This window comes from Tauraco erythrolophus, chromosome 13, assembly GCF_009769465.1.
Source record: "Tauraco erythrolophus isolate bTauEry1 chromosome 13, bTauEry1.pri, whole genome shotgun sequence".
NCBI lineage: Eukaryota > Metazoa > Chordata > Aves > Musophagiformes > Musophagidae > Tauraco > Tauraco erythrolophus.
This window is the reverse complement of record NC_141477.1, coordinates 7,410,624-7,437,285: the sequence shown is the minus strand read 5'-3', so window position 1 is coordinate 7,437,285 and position 26,662 is coordinate 7,410,624. Positions and strand designations below refer to the sequence as shown.

Sequence of the window (26,662 nt, the reverse complement as noted above, 5' to 3'; positions counted from 1 at the left end):
CATTGGGGGGATTGCAAACCACGGAAAATCCACTGTGACAGAGTTAACTGAAGCATGATCACACAGGCTATCAGACAAATCTGAAGCACTTGAATGGACTGGCACAGCTTAAAGGGGTTTTTCTTTCATTTATAATTAACCACTTGGCTGTCACATCACTGTATCCACGCACTCTGGTTGCGAATGTTTACATTGAAATCTCTGTAGGAGACACAGAGACTGTGAGCTAGAAAAGGTGAGAAGGAAAGTTATAGACGTGCATCAATGAGATGCTAAGTTTAGCATCACAAAAACAGCCAGAGCAGAAGGAGAACCGTTCACCAGCAAAACAGCCACCAAGGCAGCAGCTCTGTGCACTTCCCTGGATGCCTTCACCCCAGTCTACAGAAACTCTCTTTTGGGGTGATGGAGTATGGTGAGGTTTTGGCCTGTGCAATCTGGCTTCTGATATGGAGTATGAGGACAAACTTTTGCTAGGAAGAGGTTATCAAACAAAAGTCACTAATACTCCCAAAAAGCATCAGATGATGCAGACAGTAGTCTATGCAACTTGAGACTTCCCAGGAAGTTCTCAAGGAGAAAAAAAAGCTTGTCATGCTATTAGCGATGCTCAAAACGGAAATTGCATTAAGAAATATAACAACAAAGTATGGAATCTGGTTTAAACAGCGAACAAATGAATTTAGGCAAATTAAATACAGCCCATCCTGCTTTAAACATAGTTGCTTCTGCCAGTAAATATACTCAAAATAATTTTACAGAAAGCCAGAATAATTAAGGTCGGAAGGGACCTCTGAAGGCCATCCAGCACAAACCCCCACTCATGCAGGGCCAAACAGATCAGGTCACACAAAGTTTATCCATTCAGGTCCTTGGCTACGTCTCTTGGAGAAAGCCATTTCACAGGAGGTAACAGTGAGCTCAGGGTGTTTGGGATCTGTTTCTTTAAAATGCTGAAAACACGCTGTGAAGATGGAACATTCTAATAAAGCCACCAAAACGTCCAGCGCTTCACAAACAAAGCCTTCAGCAGCGCAGTAAGCACATTTGTATCTCAGACAGTCCTTGAAGAGGACGTCCGTATAAATCTAGTTTCTCTAAACTTGATGCCACATAGGCATCTTCAGCAGCTTATCTACTTGTGCACCTCAGATATTTTTAAAACAGAATCTACTTTCTTTTTCTTATGAGAATATTCTTCAAAGTGCCATTCAACACATTTATCACGGCAATCAGGGTCCAAAAACGCGCGCAGCAAAATCTTCAACCCCCAAGACAAGACAGGCAGCGACACTCAGCTTCGGAGAGCCAGCGACCCATTTCACTGGCACAAGAGCCATTAATGGGCACACGTGCGTTTTGGAGACTTCCTGGCCTTGCAGAGAGTCTGTCCCTCACTGAGTGCATCGCCACGAACTGAGAACGCTCCCCCAGCGTAATGCCAGACCCTGGATCTGCCACCCAGGCGCTGCTCTCTGGCAGCTAATGGTGAGAGGGGGCATTGCGTGGCAGTGTGTGTCACCTGCAATAATTGAGGAGCGGTCAGAACTGCCGGCTATTCAGACCGGTTGTGTCTCACATGTTGTCAGGTACTTGTCATGTCCTTTCTTCCTTTAAGCTTTTAAAGGAAGAAGCTGTCTGCGTAACAAGGTGCTCAACGGGAATGAGGTTTACGTTATCGTAAAGCATCCGTAGGGAGGAAGTCTGAGCAGATGCTCCACAACTGAACCACAAGCCACGGTGCTGTAAGACATGGGGCTTTAGACCCACCACTCATCTGACAAATGTTCCTACAGGTCTTTGCAGAACATCGCTCTAAGAGTAACAAACAACACGGGACTGAGTTCACTCCAGGCCCTTCGCTTTGTCTCCTGGCAGCTCTGAGGGATTACTAATTTTGCAATAGTTGCCAGCACCGATACACCAACCAGTGGGTTGAATATTTTAGCTGTAATAAATAGGTTTAAAGAAAGGCATTCTTCACTGACAACCTGCTTTATTTTTGCCAGCAGGCATGAATCAAAACAGAATCACAGTACCCTAGCCTGACTTCAAAGGGTATGAACATTTAATTTTTTGCAGCTTTTGCCTCACTGTCCATTGTACTGCAAATACACCCCCAGGCCCCCAAAATCTCTTTCATCACTAATTTAACATTCTTTTTTTAAAGATGACAACAATGAGAGGATGAGATGCATTTCCAGCAAAGACTGACCCAGCATGACCTTGTTTATTTTCCAGATCATGCCCAGCCTGTGGACACACAGCGGGTTTCTCCATCAGCAGGAGGCTGAGCTGGGCCCAGCAGAGCTGGAGGATGCAACGCTCCTGGACTCCCAGTGCTGTTTCCCCAGACAGAGCTTGGACTCCAAAGGTCGACAAGCACCAGCAGATGGGAGGCACCACAAGATTTCCTTTTGCTCTATGGCATAGCAGAAAACTAGAGATCAGATGTAGGATCTAACGCAATGATGCAAGCGAGGCAATTAGTAAATGACTCGGCATCTGCAGACCAGCAGGCCTCCTATTAACCAGCTAAGTACATTATCTTGGCGGAGATCATAGATTTTTCCCTTAAGCTAATTGTCTGTGTATAACTTCTGCAACTTGTCATATCCTGCTGGGTAGACGTGGGCTCCAACCCTGCGAGGTACCTAGTGCCCCTTCTCCACTGACACCCGTGGGAAGCTGCGTACCCCAACCTTCCCGAGGAGGAGAGCATCCTCAGGCTTAGAAGTCTCAGTGAAAGATGGAGGAGGAAGGAGACATTACCTTACCAAGCCAATAACACTCCCTATGCCTGCAAATAACCTTTTCTTCGTTAGACCCCGTTCCAGGAGAAAAAGATGGTTTCACTTGAGAATACCCTGAACAACAGGCTCTAATTAACAGTGTCTCTCCAGTTTTCTCAAGTCTTGGTTCATCTTTGCTCTGAGCCTGCTTCGCAACCAGAACATCAACCAGTCCAGGCAACAGCACTTGCAAAACTCCAGTGCTTAGCAAGCAGGAGAACTCCCCCAAGCAATACAGCCAACTTCAGCTAAGCTTAGGACAAGTAGAAACAAACCAGCTAAAAATCTCTTGTCCTCCTTCTCCACCATTATCTGCTTAAGAGTTAACATAAAAGATCAGGAGCTTGCATTAAGTTCTCAGGACTTTTATTCCAGTTTAAAAAGTGAAAAAGATCTCATTAATGGTGACTAAAGCATTCACAATGCTTTGGGAACCCAGCAACAACCTGCTTCTGACTTCCAGCCACTGAACAGGCTTCAGCTTGTGTACTATAGCCAAAAAACAATGCCAGCAATTAAACATTGGCCATTTTAACAAAGTAGCACACATTTTAGACAGATGCAATGTTGGCTATAAGGCTACATACAGTTAAAAGGACAGATGTTTTTGAAGGGCTGCTTTCCATAGGGGTAAAATAACATATGATCCACACAAGAGAGAAGATAAGGACATGCTTTCCAGCAACAGAAACCCTCCTCTGTCATCTACCACGCAGCCTGGCAACCCCACAGCCAAGGAAGAGAAGAGAAGTGTGAATAGCCATTAGGTGATCACAGAGCATGGTGGGCCTTTCATCTCAAAGGGCTTTAAGGTATCTGCCATCCTTTGATGTTTCCCAATACCCTGAAACTGCTACTTCAACCAATGGGCCTTCCACTATATCAGGTGCTGCCCAGGTACTACCTTGCTGAACCCTGTCCAGCTATGCCAGTAATGATGGGAGCACACAGCTAAACTGGGAGTGTGGCCAGGAGTGGGGCCAACACCACAAGAGGAGAAAAGCTCTCAGAGCACTATGGGGTTTGCATTAAAGGTGTGCAGAAATGATGTAATCGCCCAGTGAAAACGTTTGAGAGCACAGAAGGAATATTCCCCTCTGTTTTGGGATGAAAAGCTAACATTTTTACAACCATCACCAGTCGGAAAAGCGTAAAACCAAATTTCAGTTCAGGTCAGACAAAAAGCCATTTAATTTTGACCATATAAAAAACCCAACCCTGTAGGGTTGGTTGATTTATTTTAAACAGAGCTGAAATGTGGAAGAGGTTACATTCATCTCGCCCTCCTTTACATTCCAAGTACATTGTTACTTTCATCTCTTTTATAAGAAACTTAGAGCCTTTTCCAGGGCTTTTTTTCACTCACGCTTTATTTGGTACATCAATCCTTCGTCTCCTCAATCAACTCCACCTACTGTCACCTTAAGCCTCAGAGGGAGATGACAGGAATATTGTATATTTTGAAACGTACCATTTCTGTTTTCTGTAGACCCCATCTAGCTCTTCTAATGCAGCTTCCAGCTGATCTTGGGCTCGACACTAATCCTTCCCCACATGACGCTGTTCCTCATCCAGAGGCTCCAGAGACCCGTTGTCCCTGTATAAGGCACACGTGAGGTTTGTTGCAGATAGATTCTGCGTGGCTGGGACCAGCTTCTGGACAACTGCATGTTACTGAACACTAGACCTCCAGCGACCTGCCCAGTCAGGCTGCTGAACTACCACTGGGGATGTGGATAGCTTGATGTTTTCAACCATTTGTCATTCACCAGTAAAAGACTCCAGGGAGGCTAAAAGCAAACTGCGTTCTCAAAATTAGTATTGATCATACAACAATGTTCATTTCAAAACAGCCAAGTTATCTGATCCCTTCTGCTCTCCTGTTTCTTCTGGGGATAATTTCGATTTCACTTTTTAAAGCGCATTCTGCCCCATTAAGACAGTTAAAACTGCAACAAAACACAGAGCTGCAAACTGTTGCAGGACGCAAGCATTCAGCAGAAGCACAGAGCGGCATTTTGTTGAAATTTGTTTTACAAGCATTTCCCACATCAGCAGCATTTTACAGATGCTCGAAATCCCCTATCCCATCTTTAGCTTTCCGCGTACGGTAAGATGACCTGTGAGGCAAATATAACCCTCTTGCATCTCAATAGGTGCAGTTATCACATCTCCACTCTTGCCCTTCACGTTTTATTAACGCGGCAAGCTCCACACCTGTCCCAATCACAAAGAGCAGGACAAGACCTCCCTTGGGCGGGACAAAACCCTTTCCAAGGAAGCCTGGGCACAGGCACAGACGGCAGCTGTTGATAAGGCAGGGTTCTTGACAGTGACAACGCGTGCTCTGGCAGCGGGACGGGGATGCGGCGGTAAGAGGCTTCGCTATCGGATGGCCTCGAGCCAGCCGGGACACACGCGTTATCGCCCCGATGGAGAAGATCTGTGCAGCGCACCAGTCTGTCGGGGGGGGTTACAGAGCAGGGAATGTTTTGCAGATGCAAGCAGAGAAGGACTTTAAGAGAACAAGATTGATACGCTTGCATTTGAATTTCATGTAAAGACTCATCACAACATCCTGTCCAGTAACAATACGACGGCTAATGTTCTAACAGTGTGCTTTCCAGGAGGGAACTTCATAAGGACTTTTATTAAACACAGTCCAATGTTTGCTACTTTACCACGCCTTGACATTTCCAGAAGGTCAGAGATGAGCACATCTTTAATCTATTTAGTAACACCAGCACTCTGCATAGTATTCGTAATGTTTAAACTTTCTCATGATTTCCCTTTTGAGCTTAACATAGGTTTCAAGTAATCCGCCAAATTGAGAGCAACTGATGCTCTGTGGCTGTGCTAGAAATTGAGTTATTGTCAACTGCAGTGCAGTTGACTTCTGTCTGGTAAAGAGAAAGTGTCACACAGTTTAGTATCAGCAAATCATAAACCTATTTAATTAAGAGTTTGTGAACAGCCCCGTTGGAAATAGAGGTAATACGCTTCTGCATAGCGTTGAAAACACGCTAAAGGTCACAAACTCTTTCTGAACACGGTTCAGTAACCACCCTAGAAGTCAAATTTGAAGATGATATGGTAGAAATTGAAGGCAGTATGACGTTCTGATAAAATAATGACATCTTTCCCCTCTTCTTGCACCTCGGAAGCCACCGCCGTTACATTTCAGTCCAAGCACCACTGGTGATTTATATTTACTGAAGACGAAAGCTGAAGACAAGTCCATTCTAAGCCTTTTTCTCTTTCAACTTATGCAAAGGGCAAATATAACTTCAATCAGACTAGCACAGGAGAGCGCTGTCCATCAGCTGTCAATGCAGTTCAGCCTGTAACTATCTTTTGGGTTTTGCTTTCATGGTCTATTGATTTGGATTGGCCTAAGTCCATAAGTTTCATCTGTTGTTCTGATTGTCCAGTTTTAATATTTGTCACAAAAAAAATTCACTAGAATTGGTACAGCTTTAGATGTCAGAAGCTGAGGATACATAACAGCATGAAGATAATAAAACTGTGAAAAATGTTGCTAAATCGTCTTTTAGCATTAAGTTAAAATTTTTATAGACTTACAGAAAGCTACAAAATAAACTACAATATAACAATCAGGCAATTTAAGAAATGAACAGATAAATGCAGAAGCACACAGACAGACAGCAGTGTCCAATCACAGATACAAGTATAAAGACAATACCCCTTTTTTATGCCACTGATTGCATGTGCTATTCAAGTCTGTTTGGCCATTACTTTAAATCTAACCATATAGATCAAATCGTGCCAGTATCTACAGAGAACAACAAAATCTTTTGCAGGCTTTTCTTTCGCCCCAGTGCTCAAACCTCAGTAGGGTTTTCTTTTCTTGGATCAAAAACCTTTAAGGCAATTCCAAGTGTTTCTTCTATCTTAAAAATAAACTCCTCTAACTTCCCTAAATTAGCATTATATTCACTTTCTCTCTGCCATTCAGCCTCTGAAATGAAAAAAGAATGTAGGATCAAGTGAGCAGTTACCTCTCCGCCGACCACAAGGGGATTTTCAATGATAGACACACCTCAGTTTGGAAAACACCAGACAGACAACATGATTTCAGGATTTTTGTACCACAGTCATGAACTGAGCATACATTCTCTTAAAGGAATTACAAAGGCAGCCCCTGCACACAGAGAGCTAAAGTCTATGTGTCACCAGACCATGACCGTAACCATCAGCCTAGCAAGAGTCTTCTATCCAGCAAGCAAAGATACCTTCACTCAATAGACGTGGAAGTGAAGCACAGGACCCAGCGGAGAGAAGTGGTCCTCACTCAACATAAAAATTCTGTTCATACCCTGCACTATTTGTACACTGAATATATAAGCATTTCTTCACAAGTTTTCAAATTTCCAGAGAGCAAGATAATGCTGACAAAGACAGAAAAAATCCACTGTGCACTTCACTTCTAACACATAGCATTTTTAGATATATTTTCCTTAATCTAAATCTGGGCTCTCCTAAGGAGCAATATGCACCAAAATAACTGCTCCTGAGTCTGAATGAATTCTTTATTGAGTTATACAAGATTGCTTGTAGACTTTGCTCTCAACTTCCTACATCTAACCTCAGGAAATTCCCACACCAGCTTAACAATAAATTGAGTGCTTTGTCACACTTAATGAAAGAACAGCCACAGAGTTAATTCCTGCCTGCTTGGCCCACAGCCAATACAAAGCAAAGAGAAATTTGGGGGCATCAGCATTTAAGCTGGATTTCACACAGTTGCCACCGCTGTCTATTTAAGCAGAAGTAGCTCAGAGGTTTATTAAAACAGGATCACCTCGATTGGCTGCAGAGAGTTTTGCAGCTTCTGAGTATCTCCAGAAAGCAGTTACCTGAATCCCTGCCCCACTTAGTGCTTTAGGAAAATGAAAACGAGGGAAAAACTCTCAGGCAACCTCAACAAGGCAACATCTTGCTCAGGTGATAACTTGCTTATGGAGCGGCAGTATCAACGGCTAAACACAAAGTGCCAGGATTAGTGCAATGCTCAAGAATATCGAAATGCTTTTCCATAAGCTGTAGAGTCTAAAAAGGCAAGAGCACTGCCCGTTGCTGCTCTGCTGGCACACAGGGCTTGGGAAATGCAGGTGCCTGACCTATAGGCTTAAAACGTAAAGTAATAAACACGTATCAAAACCTACCAGGTGATCTAATGACATTACACAGATTTTAAAAAGCGAAAGAACAAAAAAAGGTTTAGAAAAAACCTGCAGTAGGAAGTAGCACTTTAAATAAACAAGAAGCAAAGTATGTGAAAAGCTCTAATCCATTTGCCTGTGTGAAATATTGCTCACTCGACGGCTCACGTCAAAGCACAGGCTTTGTAGTTTATCCTCCTCAAATGACTCCCAGATAAAATTAGTCAGGTGATTTGCAGGATATATTGATTAGAGAGGATTTAGCTGGGGCAACATAAAACACATCCAGCTTTATCTTTCAGTGAAAATGAAAGAGAAGAAAGCAAGCCTGCCAGCTACTATCACTGTATATAAATTAAGCTTTATTAATGAATGAATTAATCAACTACATGGAAAGTAGATAAGAACTAAAATGATGCATTTTTCCCTCTTAAATAAAAGCAGATCTGAGAAAAAAGCAGTACAAATATAATGAGTCTCCTCCGTTTGTTTGTTTTCATTTTTTCCTAAATGGGGGTAACAGGCTGAATTTTCATCTAACATTCCTGAAAAACCCTGAGACAAGATGCTCAGTTTTCTCCTCCAATTCACAACTTTTTCAGCTTTTACGTATCGAAAAAATACGATACGTATTTTTTCTCAGCCTCCCTCTATTAAATCCCAGGCAACATGAATTTCTCCCAAACTTCTCCCACCGAACACTGGTTTCCTCAGGAATAACTTGCAAGTGCTCAAAAGACAAAATATCCTGACTGTGCTATGCACAGACTGAAAAAAATCAGGGATTCTTCTGACACAGGGAAACAGAAACGAGCACCCACAGCTACCCCAGCAGAGTGGGGGCTCTCCCATGGGCTCCTGCTTCATATGAGACTTTCAGAGGAATGTTCTGGCAGTAGCTTGACAGATAGTCTATGTCATCTGTAGGCTAACGTGTCTTTCATGTTACAGATTTGCAAGAACACGTGTGCTTTAAGGTACTGTAAAACTCAAAATCCACCAATCTGAGCATATTGGGTAAAACCCCCAAGAAAGGGTTCAAGCTTAAACTTACACGTCCGTATGACTTACAGTCCTTAATGGAGTTGTCCGTAATGCTGCATGGAAAGAAGAACTTATTGGATATGATTTAATGCCACATTCCTTACATCGACAAATGCTCGCTCTCCCTCGAGCAGTGCCACTGATAGCAAGGCATTTCATTGAAATACCTAGTTCACTACTAAATACCTAGTCACACTAGTTCACAGCCTGTGCCTAGTAACATTTAAAAGTCTAATTTTGTGGGAAACGACAAGCAGGGTGTTAAGAAGGCTTTTTTCCCCTTCTACCTTTTCTCCATAACGAGATACGTTCTGCCATTGGGAAGGTGCTTCTTGCCCAGGATATTAAGATGCAGCAAACCCATTTCAGAGGAGTCATTACCAAGAGAGTAAATGCATTAAGACCTCCACCTCACGGGTTTCCTGGCTGGTCTTCTGCACCATGGCCAAGCGTTGGGTGCACTTCGCAGCTTTTCTGAGACAAAGGCTGGTCTGCTTAACACACTGCTTGCCTAGAAAGCTGCTTCAGCCAAGCTATAATTCAGGTTGAATTTGCCAAGTAGTTTTAAGTGGAAGAAAAAAAAAAAAGAGGTTCAGCCTGGCTGACAAGGGAGCAGTGGTATCAGCGGCCCCTTTCACATCGGCTATGGGCTGGAGCACTCATCTGCAATGCGATATCCTGCCCACACTTGAGCAGATTGGAACTCGCAGCATTTATTGCCCAGAAAGGTGCCACGACTACACTGTACCACGAGGGAAATGAGAAGGACAGTTTTCAATCTGTCTTCTCGACATTGCTTGATTTCCTTAAATATTCACCCGAGCCCAGACCAACTCAGCAGGTCAGCAGTTAGATACTTTCCAAGGAAGGAGCAGAAAGGCATTTAAATTCCCTCAGGCTGAGAAAGGAAATGAGTTCAAATCCACAATCCAAAGTTCATCAGCTCATCCAGGAACTACTGGGAAAAAGTGCTACGTCCCAGAGGTGTTCTTGTTTTATGAATCATGTTTCTCTAGCAATTAACTCATTTCAATAAGACAGAGTTGCTTCAAAGGTTTTTTATTTTATTTTTGGTTTGAGTTAAAAATATATATTCTTGTCAGTGAGACACGCTGACAAATTTTCTTTTAGATTCAGAGAGTATCTATTTTGTTTTTATGTGCTATTTTAGATCAAGTGCAGAGCCGAAAAATAAATGCAATTATGTATTCAGCTCCATGCTGAAGTTTCATTTAAAGTCAAAATGGAAAGTATTAACAGACAATGGTGGGTAGAGCAGTAAAGTGGCAGATTAAAAGATCCAGGAATTCTGCTTAGCAGGCACATTTCTATGCTTCGCTGTTGTCTTCGCAGACTTTCCAAAGATTCCCATCGTTGGCAAGAAAGTTCTCGTGAGAACAAACCAATTTCTTCTTTGTCACGTCACATTTCTGCGAAGACAAAGACGCAAGCTTGTTTTTACCATATCTGAGGTACTAAAAAAGAAATTGGAGGCTGGTGGCACAGGCACCTCAAGCCCACTTGGTAGTGACTTCTGTGACCCCACTGCTTCAGGAGCATCTATGGGAGGGGAAAATCAAACCCTGGAGTCACCTTGCAGGAGGAGACTGGTAATAACATGAGATCTATTTCGAACAGAAGATGGACTCACTATATTTTACATAATGCAAGCCTGTTGTCTTTCCTGAATTTGAGTTTAGTGATACCTCGAGGAATAACAAAACATAATCCTCAGGTTCAGCCCATATTCTGGGCTGTGGTTGAATCTGAAGTGTAACGTCCATACAGACAAAAGATCTCCTGCTGTCAGTGGGAATACTTGTGCAAGTAAAGCAAGCAAGATGCATGGAACCAATAGAATGTCATCCTTCAGCGAAATGACCCAATTTCTGTTGGTTTATGTTCAACGCAGGCATTCCATTGTTTTACAGAAATAAATGTTCTAGCCTTTAAAAAACAAAACAAACAAAAAAAAAACCAAAACAACACAAGAACAACAAACTCCCACACATCCACTGATTCCCACATCAAGAGCACTGAAACGAAAATCTCAGTCTTAATCTGTGAAATTGCTGTTTCTTAAGATTTTGTTAACTTAGGTCAGTTAATTGCTTGTAAAATTTTAAAAGCTCATTGCAGACTTTCTGCATATTCAGCAATTAAACTTCTACACTGCACCTGGTAGTTTCCCACCTTGCATTCATAAAACAGACCTAATTTTATGGAAGCACAGCATGTGGTGTGTAATTACTTCCGAGAAGTCAAGTAAAGCAGTTGGTCTCTTTTACAGTCCAATAACTTTCAATACTAAAATCACTTTAAAGAAACCATTTAAATGAAATTAAAGAACCAATTTGAGCTTTCATGGCTTGAATTTTTTTTAATTGCTCTAGTTGTTCAAAAGCAACCTGTGCTCCTTCCATTGTGGCATCTCAGAGTGAGAGCACTACCTGATTCCTTTGCAGAGCATTTCATTTAACCTCATACCCCTATGGCACTGAAACCATAATCCTACATTTATTGAAGGCAACATGAAACATAATTTTAGTAGCAACTCAGGATTGACATCATCTTTCCATCACTGGGAAGCTGGTCACCTGGGCTGCACAGAGGCAGAGCACAAGGTCTGGGATGAAGTATTCTGCCAGATATACCGGCTACTGTTTTGGGGGCAGTATTTCAGAAACAGGGCACAAAAAGCACATCCACGAGAACATTCACATATTCTCTTAATGCTGCCAAGAATGTGAGCGTGTGTAATGGTATATGTTACTATCAGTGGGCATAATTAAGGGGATTTGGAAGGTGTCTTTGGACGTCCCGTTAACACTGTTGTTCTCTGAGACAGTTAAGATTTCTTTTAGTCACTGGAAGAGCTAGTAGAGCATGTCATAACGGCTGGTTGTAACGCTTTGACGCATAATCCTAACAGCTGCTCTACACAGCTTTCCTACTCAGGCTAGAAGGCACATTAGGTCTAAAAAAACAAAGCATGCAAGCTCCCAGCTTGTGCAAGATGTTATCTTCTCTAAACAGAAATCCCCTTACATTGAAATTGTTTCTAACCTTCCCTTTTTGCACATGTGCCAGCATATGTGCCACTCATGCATGTGTGTGCACAGACATACACTCTTCAAGATGCCTCATTTCTTTTTCCTTCTCTTCTCTGAGGCCCCTGGACTCGCCTACACGAACACACTTCTACTTTCTCATTGCCTGTCAAATAAAAAACTTACAAAGCTAAGTCATTCATTCATGGAGGCTCCTCAATATATTGCTGCAATTCAATCCATCACTAATATTCAAGAAATGCATCAGCTACTCTATGTAACCATGTTATCTCACCAGCTCTGCCTCTGTTGGTGCCCCGCTCCCTCCCTTTTCTCCATTCTCCCTTTTTTTTGTCTATCAAAATCCCTTTGTTCTTTTCTCCCTGTTAGCAGGGATAGTTATTTACTGCACCCATGTACAACATGCCAAAACCCATTCTGGGCTTTCTCTTCAGTCCAGTAAAACAAATTCTCTTCTTTGCCTTTGATAAATTGGAAGAACGTAATACACAGAATATAGTCCATCACAGCGAATGGAGTTAAAAGCAGAACAGTTCTCTTCTTACGTCAAAAATCTTATCTGAATGAGTTATCTTTAATCCTACGGAGAACTCTACAGACTGAACAAAACTTCAAGAGATCAAAAATTGAATTCACTACGTGAAAAGATCAGAAACAGACATATGACTGAAAATTATTAGGACAAATCCTCAGGTAAAGGCTTCAGTGGAACTTAACTGTGGAGGTAAGTTATCCAGCCTAACCCCAACCTCACACACAGGCAAACTCTGCAGAGCTCTGACGGGCTCAGCAGAGACATGGAACAGAGACATGCAATCCCAGAGACTCAGCACGGTTTTTGCAACCACTGGGCAGGGGCTCAGCCGCACGGCTTAACGAGGGACCGCGCACCAGCGGAACCACAGTAACTGTGTAGAAGCTCAGCTCCTGGTACCGTGACTTCTCTTAGCACAGGACTGAAGAAGGTGTAAGCTCCATCACACATTTTTTATTTGCTAGGGGCTAAGAGTTCGTATATTGACAGCCAATGTGGATAAGCTGATATACGATAACTCAAAAGCAGGTCCAACTCTATTCTGAAGATAAAATATGAGCAGCACTGACACGGTGAGTTAGCTCTGGATATTATCAGCATTCACTCGCTTGAAATACATTAACAGCTCTTTTCTTTTCTTCTTTATATGTTATGAAGGCTTCAATGCATATTATGAATTACGAGCCTAATTCTGTTCCCAGAAATATTAATGGCAGACAAAAGTGTCTCTACACTTAATATATTCCTTTTAATGTCATTAACTTATTAGCGAATATCAAGTTCTGCTGTCAGTACAAAACATTTCATATTCTACAAAATGATCTAATATCTCAGAGAAGAAAAAAAATGTGTACTAAGAGAACAGTCATCTCTCTTCTTACGAACCTAAGATGGAACATCCCTCTGATGTCACTCCTTTCACCACTTAATTCAATTTGCATCCACATTTTGCTCCAGTCCAAGGCACACATGTTGTGGCCCAGGTAATGAAAGGAGGCAGAGTATTGCAGGGAATGTCTAAGAATCAACATCACTTTCTGCAAATGAACCGAAACAAACAAAAAACAGACAAACAAAAAACCCAAAACAAACCAACCCCCTTGTTTTTCTCTAAAAACAAATTCTGGATGGGTCTATCTATTTGTCTTGATCAGTTCATACCTTTCCAATTATTACAAACATTATTTTGGAGGCATTTAGTTTTAGTCCTGAGCACACTCACAATGTGTGTGTGGGGGAAGGATAAATCCAGATCACTCAGTATCATAGATCAAGGGAAGTAATTCTGTCACAGTGAGAGAAACCACAAAGCATCCAGGGATTTGATGAGAATGAGAAATCAATCGTGCATCAAGTCGATTGCTGCGGTTTATTTTAAGTCCTTCTCTTCTGATTTATTGCCATCATTGCCACCAATTTGCATAGATAATAGAACAAGACACCCTCTTAAAGTCTTAATCACGAATTAAAAAGTAATATACTGTTACAACTCTTTCTGCTCATCAGAAAAGCACACACATTAATGTTTAATGTCAGTTTTCTTATCAGGATGGTACCGGACTGGAAAGAGGCACTTTAAACTGCTTCGTGACATCACCACCAATTTGTTACTATAATAGCTGCGAATCTAAAAACAGTCAACAAATCCTTCAAGCTAAAACAGGTTGTAAACATGACTGTTACAAGAACAACAAGGGTGAGCTGTATTTCTAAGAACAGCGTAATTTTCTTTTCAGTATGGCAAGTACTGCTACAACTGCAATATTCTTTCGACGCATTTCCAAACTCCGCCAATTTTTTGTGTGATGTGAGATGATTTTTCGTACTTTCAGGGTACTGAGGATGAGTAGGTAGTTTGCTGCTCAGTAAAATGATTTCTCTGACAGGTACTTACATCATTTGCAAAAACACCACAAATATGCACGACTGTTTAAAAACAGTGGAGAAACAATGAAAGCCTTGCCCCAAAGAGTCAGAGGTAAATATGTTACAAGAGCAGTGGTTCAGACAAAAAGCATATGTGTAAGAGAAAAATGGAGAGGAGAACCCAAAGAGGTCAGCACTGAACTGCTACCTCTGAGCAGTAGGTTCTGCACAAAAACGTGAGTGGTCTTGGAAGAAAAACCTCTGAAAGAGAAGCTCAAACTGCACATTGACTTCAGGAAGCATGTTGGGAGGATGTGCTCACAAAGAACCTGGGAAAGAGAAGCAGGAAAAGTTATTGTCCGTTTTGCATGGAGAACAAAACACCAGGCAGGACTGGCTACGAGCTACGTCAATGGGACAGTGGGCTGAGTCAGCCTCTGGATCAAGCTGATACAGTTCTAAGAATTTCAGTACCACACCCCTTAAAATCAGTGATTTATCTTCAGGCTGAGACCCAATCTATCCAACACACTGTGTATGAGATCCTCAGGTCACAGACTACTGGATCCTGATTTACAAAGGGGCTACAGAGATAACTGTCTTCGTACCCACCCTCCCTAGAGGAGCAGCTTTATCCTCCACAATTCCTCCTTGCAACAAATATTTTCTTCCACTTCCCCTCCCCTTACTGGTTGTTTCTGTCATATCTTTCCTTGGGACACAGCAGGGACTTGGCCCTATAATAAAGCAACTTGCTTACCTGCAGGTTCAAGGCAAAAATATTAGATATGATCATTTTTGGGGTTTGTTGTTGTTTTGTCAAAAAGAGCTGTGGCTCTTTGACTAAGACATTGTGTGGGCTCTGTAATTAAGTAGCTTTACAGGTGTTGCTTCCTTTAACTGTGTTAAAATAATGAAGAACTAAAGTTTGCCAAGACACATCCTTCCTGCAAAAAAGCCTATATATAGATGAGAGATGAGATCTGCTACATGTCTCTGTGTTAAAAATAACTGCAATATTAAAAATTAAAATTCTCCTACAAAGAACTGTCATTATTAACAGTTCTAATGCCAAGTTAAAAATTATACCCAATCAGCACAGAACAACATTTGGAAACTCATTTAAAAATGAATGAGACAAAGATTAGCTACTATAAAAATACAGTATCACTTGTATGAAGTGGAAATTATCTGCTCAGGAAAAAAAAAAAAAAAAATCACTTGCCATTACCAACATACAGCTAACACACTGGAGCTGAAACAAGAGCATGGCATGGATTTTTAAAATCAAATCAGCTTCAAGTCAGTTCCCAAGACGAGTATCTTTTCACCAGAGAAATTAGGATGCAGGTTTTGTTCGGTACAGTTATTGACAGAGGTTGTTAAACTACAACTCTCAAAGCATTCCAAGAAATGCTAGATATACGCTGATTAAGGGATTAGCATCCAACTAGAAAAAGGTTCTCACTTCTTGCATTTTCTATAAAAACGTTTAAAAATGTGTTAATCAACAAACTGGACAGTAATATCATCTGGATTATTTTGTTAAAAAAATTAACCATACTGCTATGAGGATACTGGTTGAGTTTAGGTGCTCTTTTTCCTTCATGGATGCCCAGTCATCTAACACTGCACATTCGTTGCAAGGCCCACATTTCCCCAAAACCTTTTTTAAAAGTAAATCGTAGGGCAGAAGAATACATACATATTAAAAAAAAAAAACAATAAACACAACAAAACAAACAAACCACAGTTGACAATACATCATAACTGCATTTACTGGGTTCCTCGTGAGCTGAAATAGATAGCTACACAAACACTCGAGCGTGTACAACAGCACTGATGGATTTTTGTCTCCCTCTTTCCCCTCCCTTTCTTCCATCCCTCGTCAGCACAGGCCACTGCAGAGGAGACGGGTGACACGAGAAGGCAATTTCTACACATATACCTGTGGTCCCTTCACTCCATCAGCTTCAGGAGCAGCTGAACTAGTAGGCCAGGTTGCCTGGTGCTAGTTCTTCACTGCATACTACTCCTAACGTCTCACTACAGGAAATTTCCTTCACCATTTTAATAGAAAATCCCCTCTTGAAACTAATTTGACAGAGTGGAATCTAAATTGCGCTCTGCTTCAAATAAAATACCTTTGGAACAATATACTCTGGGTGTAGAAGGAGAAGAACTACCAATAAATGAGACTGAAGATAAAAATTGCAAATTTTTCAGTGGAGAATGATAGCACTTAGTAAAGATAATTGTGCACATTCACCATAAAATGAGAACTCGAGGAGAATACTGTAAGTCACAAAATATTTGTATTTGAAGTATTAAAAATGTATTGCAACTGAGGATCTATCAGCTGAAAAAATGGTGTTTCTTTTTTCCTCCATTGTAAATTAACCTATGTTACGTGTAAAGCTATGCAATTCGTGTTGTCACAAGAATTACTTCTTTTTCGGGTTGTTTCTACTGTAGCAGTACTCATCCTTTCTGTCGTATCGCAGAACAATCATCAGACTGAAAATAGAACCCAGTGATAAAAACATGTCCAGGCCTTTAATTAGTGTAAATGGCAGAAGTCCATAAAATAAAGGGAAACTAAATAGCTTGACATCATCTTCTGATGTAGACTAGGGTGGGTGGAGGAGGGTGGGGGTACCAAGGCAAGCGTCACCTTCCATTTACCTTGTTATCCAAGAGTGACCAAAACTGCTTCAGAAAAGAGAGTTATATTTGTGTGTGACCTTAATAGTTTTGTCACCTCTTCAAGCTTACAAGTAAAGGTAGTTGAGTAGGTTGAGGGCTTGTTTGGGGTTTTTTTAATCTTTTATACGCCCAGCTAACACACAGGAGGTATTGGTCTGTTTTGTGCTGTCCCTGCTCTCACAAAACAAAATACTTTTCCTGTCAATGAAAAACAGAATTTAGCTTTTGGAGTATCTGCCGCATCTTTTCCTTCCTCAATAATAATATGATCTTGAGATGCTTTGGGGTTTACTTTATTATGCCAGGGATATCTAAATTGTATCTCTTCAGTTACATGCTAGATAAAAATTGCTCAGTACGGTCGTCTTTGCCTGTCTTCATGGTGCTTATACGTTAAGATGTCTTTATCTTCAGGATAGCATAGTTGGTAAAAAATGATTTGCCCTGTGAGACCATGTTATTACTCCATTATTGAATTCTGACTTTTGAGTGAAGGCTACCATGCAACTTCTCCAACAGTCTAATAAAAACATCAGAGGAAAGTATTTCCCAGAGAATAAACAGCTCATATTTAGAATAAGTCTAAGGATAGTATTTATTTCTATTTATAGTTATGGCATCAGCTACAGCCCTTCACCCTCATTCAATTACACAAGCCAAACTCTGTATGTACTACCTGTATTCTCAGAATAGTTTCAAGGAAGAGGACATTTCCAGGAATCCAGCTCAATTGTACCTTCCCACTAGCACAAGAGGGCTCTGATTTTGCAGGTCCTAGATTTGTCTGTCTAACAGGCTCTACCTTTTCTAAACTGATTTTGAGGGAAAAAAAAAACAACCACTACCACATCTCATTTTGACAAAAAATAAGATTAAGCACATCCCAAAGTAACTGGCTGCCTCTGCTTGCAAACATTTGGTTTCTAACAATCTGAGGCCCATTGCTCTCCATGAGGAATACTTCTGTGCAAACCTCTAGTTGCCATGCTTATAAAGCACTGCTGGGTTACACTGCCAGACCACCATGGTCCTCTTAAATTGCCAAGGCATTTAAGACCCTGAGTAGTTTAGATAAACACTGTGTCACTTCCAGCTATGGGAGTGTTGAGTGCTGTTTTGTTTTGTTTATAAACCAACAGTATTAGAAAGAATAAACCAGCATCACCTACCAAACAGTTAACAGGGCCATCAGTGATTTAGGAAGTATCAAGTATTGCTCACACTATAGTTTGTGCAAAAAATAGAATAAATTCAAAGGCCACTCATTCTTCCCTGACCTGGTTCAAAATCTGCTCAACTGGGAGGGTTTGACATAAACGTGGTGGAAGGAAGGAGGGAAGAGCTCCCAGGCAAAGGCATTTCTCAAGGAGTTAATGAATTTTTCAGGTGTAATTATTTTTGATCTGTGTCTCAAGGCCTCTCTTCCATTCCATGAAATCCTGATGCTGTGACATCACAAAAGGAACACATGAGTCCTTAGCTCTCATTACAGCATCCTAGTTCACAAACATCTGTCTCAAATCTACTTCAATGAGTTTTAGCTCAGTGAAAAGAATACCAAGGAATAGGGTATCTATGGACCGTCAGAGCTTACAGCAGCTCAGGACCTCCAATTCTGGGCTCTGACAAGCCAGGGAGGTGAGCAAATTCCAGCGCAATGAAAGGCTCTTGCTGAGCCAAACTCAACTGGAGATTTCAGGGAGAACCACCAGCCACCATGGGAAGCAAAGCCAAGGGCACACCAGAGCTGATACACATAGCACCGCTACTGTCTTTGGACAATATTAGGAGAGGAGAAATGGGTAAGGGAGGAAATCACTCTGCAATAATCTTAGTCCAGGACCTGCTGCTTCTTCAGCATCTACTCCCTGCCCAGAAGCAGAAAATGCTGCTTGACTGACTCAGCTGTAGAGCCGACCCCAGCAAGGGAAAAGGATTACACTCCCGGGCACCATAAAAAGCCTGCAAAAAGCCAACCCAGACAACAAAACGCTAACTACAACCACTCAATTAACCTCTGGTTATGACAGAGAAATAAAACAAGTGAAATTGAAAAGGAAACACGCACTTACAGCTTCAGCGGTACAGGCTGCCCTCGCTGTGCAGCAAGGCAGCTCTGCCTGCCAGGGCACTGGACTGGATTTAGCAGATGCTTCAAGTTCTCGATTTTTGGGCAACCCACACAGTTTGGCTGCCTTTAGGAGGCCAGAGACCGCCCAGTCTGCTCATCGCTCTCAAATCCTGCTGTGTTTGGATCCCAGGAAGGAGCTGTTGCCCTTCAGTGCGCCACGGCTCCCAGACTCCTGGTCTTTTTGGGCACCAATCCAGATGAGGCTGCATGCAGACAGACACTCCACGGCTGGCTAAAATCTGCTATAGGGTATTGCAGTCTGGCCAGAAGCATTTATTAAAGAAAACTGCTGTAACAGCAAATACACACGTATTTAGATCCTGTTCCAATTTTCTCCTTTTGTTTGCCAGCCACGTCGGTGCGTTAATGCTGTACTACCCATAAGGGGATATTCAGCAACTCAACAGCACAAGTGCAAGGAATATTTTATTCCAGGTTAGAGATTTCCAAGAAGTTAAAAAAATTCCTATCGATTTCCTTACTGTAAAATTTTGTGATCGCAGACCAAAGGGAAATTTAAAATAAGAACAAATCTATTGGCTAAATGAAAAACTCACCAAGCCCACAATTTAGTCTCTCGATGTGGCTGATGGTGGCTACTCAGGGAACAGTCTAAGGACAAGGCAAGTAATAACTGGATTTGTGTTAAAATAAAAACAGATCTGCCTAACAAGTATCCTGCTTTTGTTTTAGATCACTGTCTTGGTGCTTATCTCCAACGAAGTGATTTGCAACATTGAGTTTAGGACAAGACCTCACATGAAAGGAGGTCTGCTCTGTCAGCCTACCATTCAATGAGGTTCACATGCCTTCTACTTCCTTCCTACACTGTTTTATAAGATTCTGGAGAAAAATACCTTAGAATTCCTGACCAGCTACTACCAGTGGTGAGAAGACAGCAGGCACCTCCCTCAGGTGTGGTGGGCTGACAGCAAGAGCCTGCCATTCAGCTGGAGTAGCTAGAGCATCTTGAAAGAGATATTTGGATGCACAGAGAAATTAATCTGTGCTATTTGCAAAAAGAAACCATCAACAAACAGTAGCAATTTCCAGAATCACTGGCAGCAGATGCCATGTTTGTAAAATTCCGCCCCCCCCCCCAAGTGAGCATCTGTAATTCAAAAAGGAAAAACAACAGAAAAGCTTCTGGGGAAGGAAACTCTAAAAATACATTTTTATAATCCAAGGCTTTTGTGATCATGTCTTGGATTAAAGGTTAAACTTTAATCTAGACATCTGGGGCTGGATTTATCCTACTGGTAGACAAACTGTAAACAACTGTTCCCCATCCCAAAACCAGAGGCGAAGAGGCTTTTTCCATTGTTTTGCATAACAATACTGTGGAAATGAGCTTAAGCTGACATTTTCACTCAAGCTTTTGTTACAGAAGAATGCTAATGATTCCTGTCCTGTATCCCAATCACTCACTGCTTCTTAACTTCATTAACAACTCAAGATTCAGCATACACAGAGAAGTCCTACAGAGTGAAAAGACAGTCAGCAAAAAATAAATACAACAAAACCATTATGAAGATTTTTCTTGCTGCCAAATAAAAGCCATGTAGAGATGAGCTGCTGTAACACCAGGAGAGGCCATGTGGAGATGGCACTGGATTGTGACTCCAACACTATACTGAATTCCAAGCGCCAGCAAGACTCTGGTATGACCTTAGGCAAGTCATCCCATCCAGCTCTTGAAGCAGCATGAAAACAAAAACATAACACGCCTGAAGCCTCCCCGAGATAGCAAAAGGGTAGATTTGCGTATATAGACACTAAGATGAAGTGAAAGGGACCACAAAGGTACCCAAAATAAACACCTCTGCAGTGAGAGGGGGAAAACTACATCATAAAACCGATAACTGGCAAGTCTAACAAAGTTAAAACTGATGTGCCCTGCTTGGTTTGAAGCCCCTGAGTACAGTTTCTGATTCATAGTTCAGGCTGTGCTGGCACCGTCCCACCATTCAAAGCAATATCAATTGTCCTATATGGATGATTTCAGGTATCTCATCTTTACACAGCTGAGCCAGTCTATTTTTAAACCTAGCTATCTGCAGGCAGGATATTAGTATAAAAGTGATTAAACATAATTTCATATACAGAAAGACAAAGAATGGATCTGGCAAGGAATCAAGTCGGTACAACAAATGCACACGTGTAACAGTAGAACGGAGAGTGTGCAGCAAAGTGTCCATTTGAGAGCAGATTTTAAATTTGACCTTCACAATATGCAACAAAAGTAGAGTACATATACAAGCACGGTTTTCTAGAAGGAATATTTATCCATCAAATTCAACTGAGCTTCTATAAATAATGCAGAAGCAAAACACTAATTGGCCTGTTGCAGAAAAATTTTGCATTTTACAACTCACTGCTCTTCCTGTATATTATCTAGGGGTTTATCCTACCTAATCCAAGAATGCAGACAATCTATCCAAGGATTCAGGGCAAGGCTCACAGAAAAAGTATCAGCGTTTTCTTTTTTAACTTGTTTTTCTTTGAAAAAGACATTAGACACTTTACTGTCCAGCTATCCATCCCTCTATTACTTCACTTCTCCTGTGAATCTTTTTGCACATTTCAACCATGTCTTAAGATGAGAATGTGCTTCAAAAATATTAAGTTTGTAAAAGTTCCATCCAAGCAAAACTCCAGGCAAAGAAGAGAGATTCAAAATAGCATCTAAAGGATGGCAAGGCAGTTATAAACCATTCCGTATCCATTTCAAAAGGAAACATCCAGCAGTCACCACTTGTACTGCCGTGTTAACCCGCATGCAGGAGACTCTGAGCTCTCCCTGCCCGAGGAAGAAGGGAGAGATATTAGGGTGAAGGACAGCATGAGTGAGCTGAGCACAGGAGTCTAAGAGCAGAGGCTCCAAACCTGCCAAAAACCCCTTCACTACTTCTGTCCCTTAGAGAACAACTGTGCTTTCAAGTATAGAGAAATTATCATCAAAACTTCAGGTTCTGACCATGTTTCCTCTTGCTTAAAGGTTTTTGGTCCGTGTCCCCAACCCCTGTCCCCCTCCCCCTAAAGAGAACACATGCTTGAAATTAATCTCATTCCTTCAATTTCACTTTTTTGTCTCACACGTATTGTCAAAGGCTGGAAGAATTATTTATGCTGTTAGAAAAGGGTCTTATCCATCAAGAGAAGAGACTTAGAAAATTTTTCTTGGAGGCCAGACACACAAGTGAATTCCTATGCATCAGTGAGTTACCACCTGCCACTTGGAGCAGTACCTGCCCAGGCATGCACTCTGTCCTCACCACAAAGGTGAAGCAAAACAAAATAGCTGCAATAGACATACTAATACGCTTGGTTAAATCTTTATGAATGCTTCAGAGAGGGCATTTAACCTTGTGTCCACCACAGGCTGAGAACAGGCACCCAGCCAGTTACTGCGACTCAAGGGACACAGTCACCCCGTGCCCTGCGGTAGCTCTACCCGAGGTCACACTGGGCAAACAACGCATGGCTGCTGCTTGTGCTATTGCTCGTCTTCATTCTTTACACAAGGAACGTGCCAACACTTGCTGAGCATATTAAGTGGACAAATATGCAAAATCCCTGGAAGTTGTACCCAAGCAGGATACTCTGCTAAGCTCATTTCCATGTCTCAGGTGGAAGTTTTTTTTTTTTTCTTCAGGAGTTGGTCATCAGCCTAGCAAGTGGTGCCGTCGACACGCTGGAAGGGAGGGATGCCATCCAGAGGGACCTTGACAGGCTGGAGAGGTGGGCCCGTACCAACCTCATGAAGTTTAACCAGGCCAAATGCAAGGTCCTACATCTGGGTTGTGGCAATCCCAGGCATAAATACAGACTGGGTGGTGATTGGATCGAGAGCAGCCCTGAGGAGAAGGACTTGGGAGTACTGGTGGATGAGAAGCTCAATATGAGCCGGCAATGTGCTCTTGCGGCCCAGAAGGCCAACCGCGTCCTGGGCTGCATCAAGAGGGGCGTGGCCAGCAGGTCGAGGGAGGTGATTTTCCCCCTCTACTCTGCCCTCGTGAGACCTCACTTGGAGTACTGCGTCCAGTTCTGGAGTCCCCAACATAAGAAGGACATGGACCAGTTGGAGAGGGTCCAGAGGAGGGCCACGAAGATGATAAGAGGGCTGGAGCACCTTTCCTATGAGGACAGGCTGAAAGAGTTGGGGCTGTTCAGCCTGGAGAAGAGGAGGCTCCGGGGTGACCTTATAGCGGTCTTCCAGTACCTCAAGGGGGCCTACAGGAAAGATGGGGAGAGGCTGTTCAGGAGGGCCAGTTATGATAGGACAAGGGGTAATGGTTTTAAAATAGAGGGAGGTAGGTTCAGGTTGGATATTAGGAAAAAATTTTTTACTATGAGAGTGGTAGAACACTGGAACAGGTTGCCCAGAGAGGTGGTGGATGCTCCATCCCTGGAGACGTTCAAGGCCAGGTTGGACAAGGCCCTGAGCAACCTGATCTAGTTGGAGATATCCCTGTTCCTTGCAGGGGGGTTGGACTAGATGACCTTTGAAGGTCCCTTCCAGCCCTAACCATTCTATGATTCTATGATTCTATACTTATACTTTAAAACCCATCCACTTTTTGAAGTGTAATACCCCAAACAGGAGGCTTCTCTACTTTACTGCCTGCCTGGGCAGGATACGTGGGAGAGGATGGGCAGCACAGATGGGCTGCATTAAACTGCAAGAACCAGATGCCCCTGTAGCAAGTAGTCTGCTAACTCCAGCAGCTGGCTCCCCAGCTAGTTCCACTGATAATAGCTGAGATGACAGTTCTGAAGTTGCCTCTAGGTCTATCACATGGTTATCCAGCTGATGAGCTACCCAGGCTGTCCTAACCTTTGAGATATAACTTTTATTCAATTTGCCTGTCTTCCAGGGGAAATGACGCATTCTCCTTCGCTTACTGCACAAGTTGTTGCAGAAGTCCTTCAATAAAAATCTCCCAATGGATTCTTCATGGATAGGTAAAATGAAATGTTTCTGCTTTCTCGGTCTGGTTTCTTCTTGGATCTCACCAGATATTTTTAGGTAACATTTTTGGAAGAGGTTCTCTTTGACTGGACCAATAATATCTTCTAGACATCACGACAAATGTTATCTTTAAAGGAACAAAAGGCAAGTGACATAGATTAGTAGGAAATTCACCCAAAATCTCTAATACAGGTCTCTGAAAAAGCTGGCATTTATAAGAGATCAGTGAAAAACCTTTAGGAGCCTTAATGAAGTTATTTTGTGGATTCCTTTTAGCAGCTTGAGTAAACTGGTTCCCAAACCTCAACTGAGAAAAATTCATATCAAAGCACTGTTTCTTTTTAAGCCTGCTATCCACAGGGAGGAAGAATTACAGAGAAAAGTCCCCGAGAGAGTCCAGGGTAAAGTTTATGTTTACAAACATGATCCTGCCTCAGGGTTTTGTTACTTAAGAGTCTCTACAAGGTGTGAGTTTTGGACTGCATTCATAAATCTTCAAATCTTAAGAAAAATTACAAATGCTGAACCAGAACCAACCATTCTGGTAATTTAAGCTGAATTTTTGCATAACATACATCATAAACAAATGAACAAGCAATTCTCAACAGGGTTGTTTTTGCTGGACCAGAGTGAGGGAAACGTCCTAAACATGACCCTGACAACCTCCTGGTTTGTGCCCCGTGAAGCAGATTCAGTTCATGGGCCTAATATCCTTTCCCATCGCTCCAAAGAGAACTTTGCTTAAAACCTGGATCTTCTACAGTATCATCTTCAGAAGAGAAATCTCATCTTAAAATAATAGCTAATGAAGAATCCACTGTCATTCCTAATAAAGGTCCTCCCAAATCAATAATGATAAACATGTTCACCTTATTTCTTACATAAATTGCTTTAGACGCTGACATGAATTTCACCTTCTCCCAATCCTGCCTGTTCAATAACACCGTTTCCCTTGTGACATACTGAGAATCCAGTCGCTTTCCCACGACTTCTCTGGAGCAAGAGAAGTGATGAGATGTGGCCTGTCCGTCCTTATCCCAGATTCAAGAAAGGCACAAATGGCGCATCCGTAACACACGCGGACCTACCCCAGCATCTGACACAGTGACTTATGACTCAGCAGACAGGAGTATCTCTGAATAGACAGATGGCATCTAATACAGTACATTATTAACAGGGATTTAATGACCAGAATAAGTAATTATATGCCAGAAGCTTGTTTCAGTCAGGCTAAATAGTACCAAACCAAGCAAATCATTCTACTACTAATGTACAGGGGCAACGCTATTTACAATGATCTGTTAAGACTTTACCCTAGGCAAAGAAGAATTAAACCTCACAGAAAAAAAAAAAAACCAAGGGGCAGCAGGCGGGCTGGATGAAGGGAAAGAAAGCAGATGGAGAAAGACAGACTGCACGTCCTTGACGAAGGACATGCATGTATTGGGGAAGAGAAGTCAAGTGCCAAGACTGACCAATGTCTTCTGAAGGTACAACCAAAACTTCTGGTCTTCAGAACTTGCTTTCAGGATGTTCAGAGTTAATTGCTCCTCTGAATCACCAGATAAATCAACATCTTGATCATGTATTCTACATCCTTGACAACAGACAAATATGAGCTAATTCCAACTATTCCCAAGAATCTAGGTAAACATAATTGCTCCCAAATAAAAATGCTGAACTAGAACACAGAAGGGTTAGCAACTTCATCAGGGCATGTTGCCAAGCCAAGTTTACTGCTGGAAGGTCCTGGGTCTGGATTCAATGTTTAGTTTGATCGATTATCAATTTTTAGACTGCTGTGTGCACAAGTTCCTTTTTCAGAAGATAAAACATCCTAGCTACTCCGAATAATACAAGCAACAACAACAAAAGTATGATTGCCATCTCCCAAAATACAGTATTTTATGCTTCTCCACAGCATGTCTCTATGGCCCAACTTCTGCTCAGCTTGAAAACCACTGAACTGAACCAACGACCCTGTGATTACCCTTGTCCAGCCTATCTAGCACAATAAACTACAAGGAGCACTGCTTATTAAAAAAGATTGACATAATTAGTTAGGGACCAATAGAAGTTAGGTGTCTGAACGCATTATGGTAACTCTTTTGCTTATATTCTCAATATTTCAGTACTTCTGCTGGCGTTTTCAATACAGATAAAGTTCAAGTATTTTAAAGATGAGGTTAAAGTACTCCCACAATAAAATGAGAGAAAAAACATGGTCAGTTAAAGATATGAAAAAAAAATATCAGTTTAGAGCCATGACAACTTTTAAAGAACAAGCGATTTCACCTTTCGTGATTTTATCAAATGCTACATATAAATGCCATTTTTGTTCATTGCCTTAACAGTATCTAAC

General features: G+C 41.9%; 1 protein-coding gene across 2 annotated transcripts in view; it reads right to left on the bottom strand.

The window, feature by feature from the left end:
- FGF13 (fibroblast growth factor 13) overlaps positions 1-26,662 on the bottom strand; it is a 329,179-nt gene that overhangs the window by 159,430 nt on the left and 143,087 nt on the right. The gene's annotated exons all lie outside the window — the stretch shown is intronic.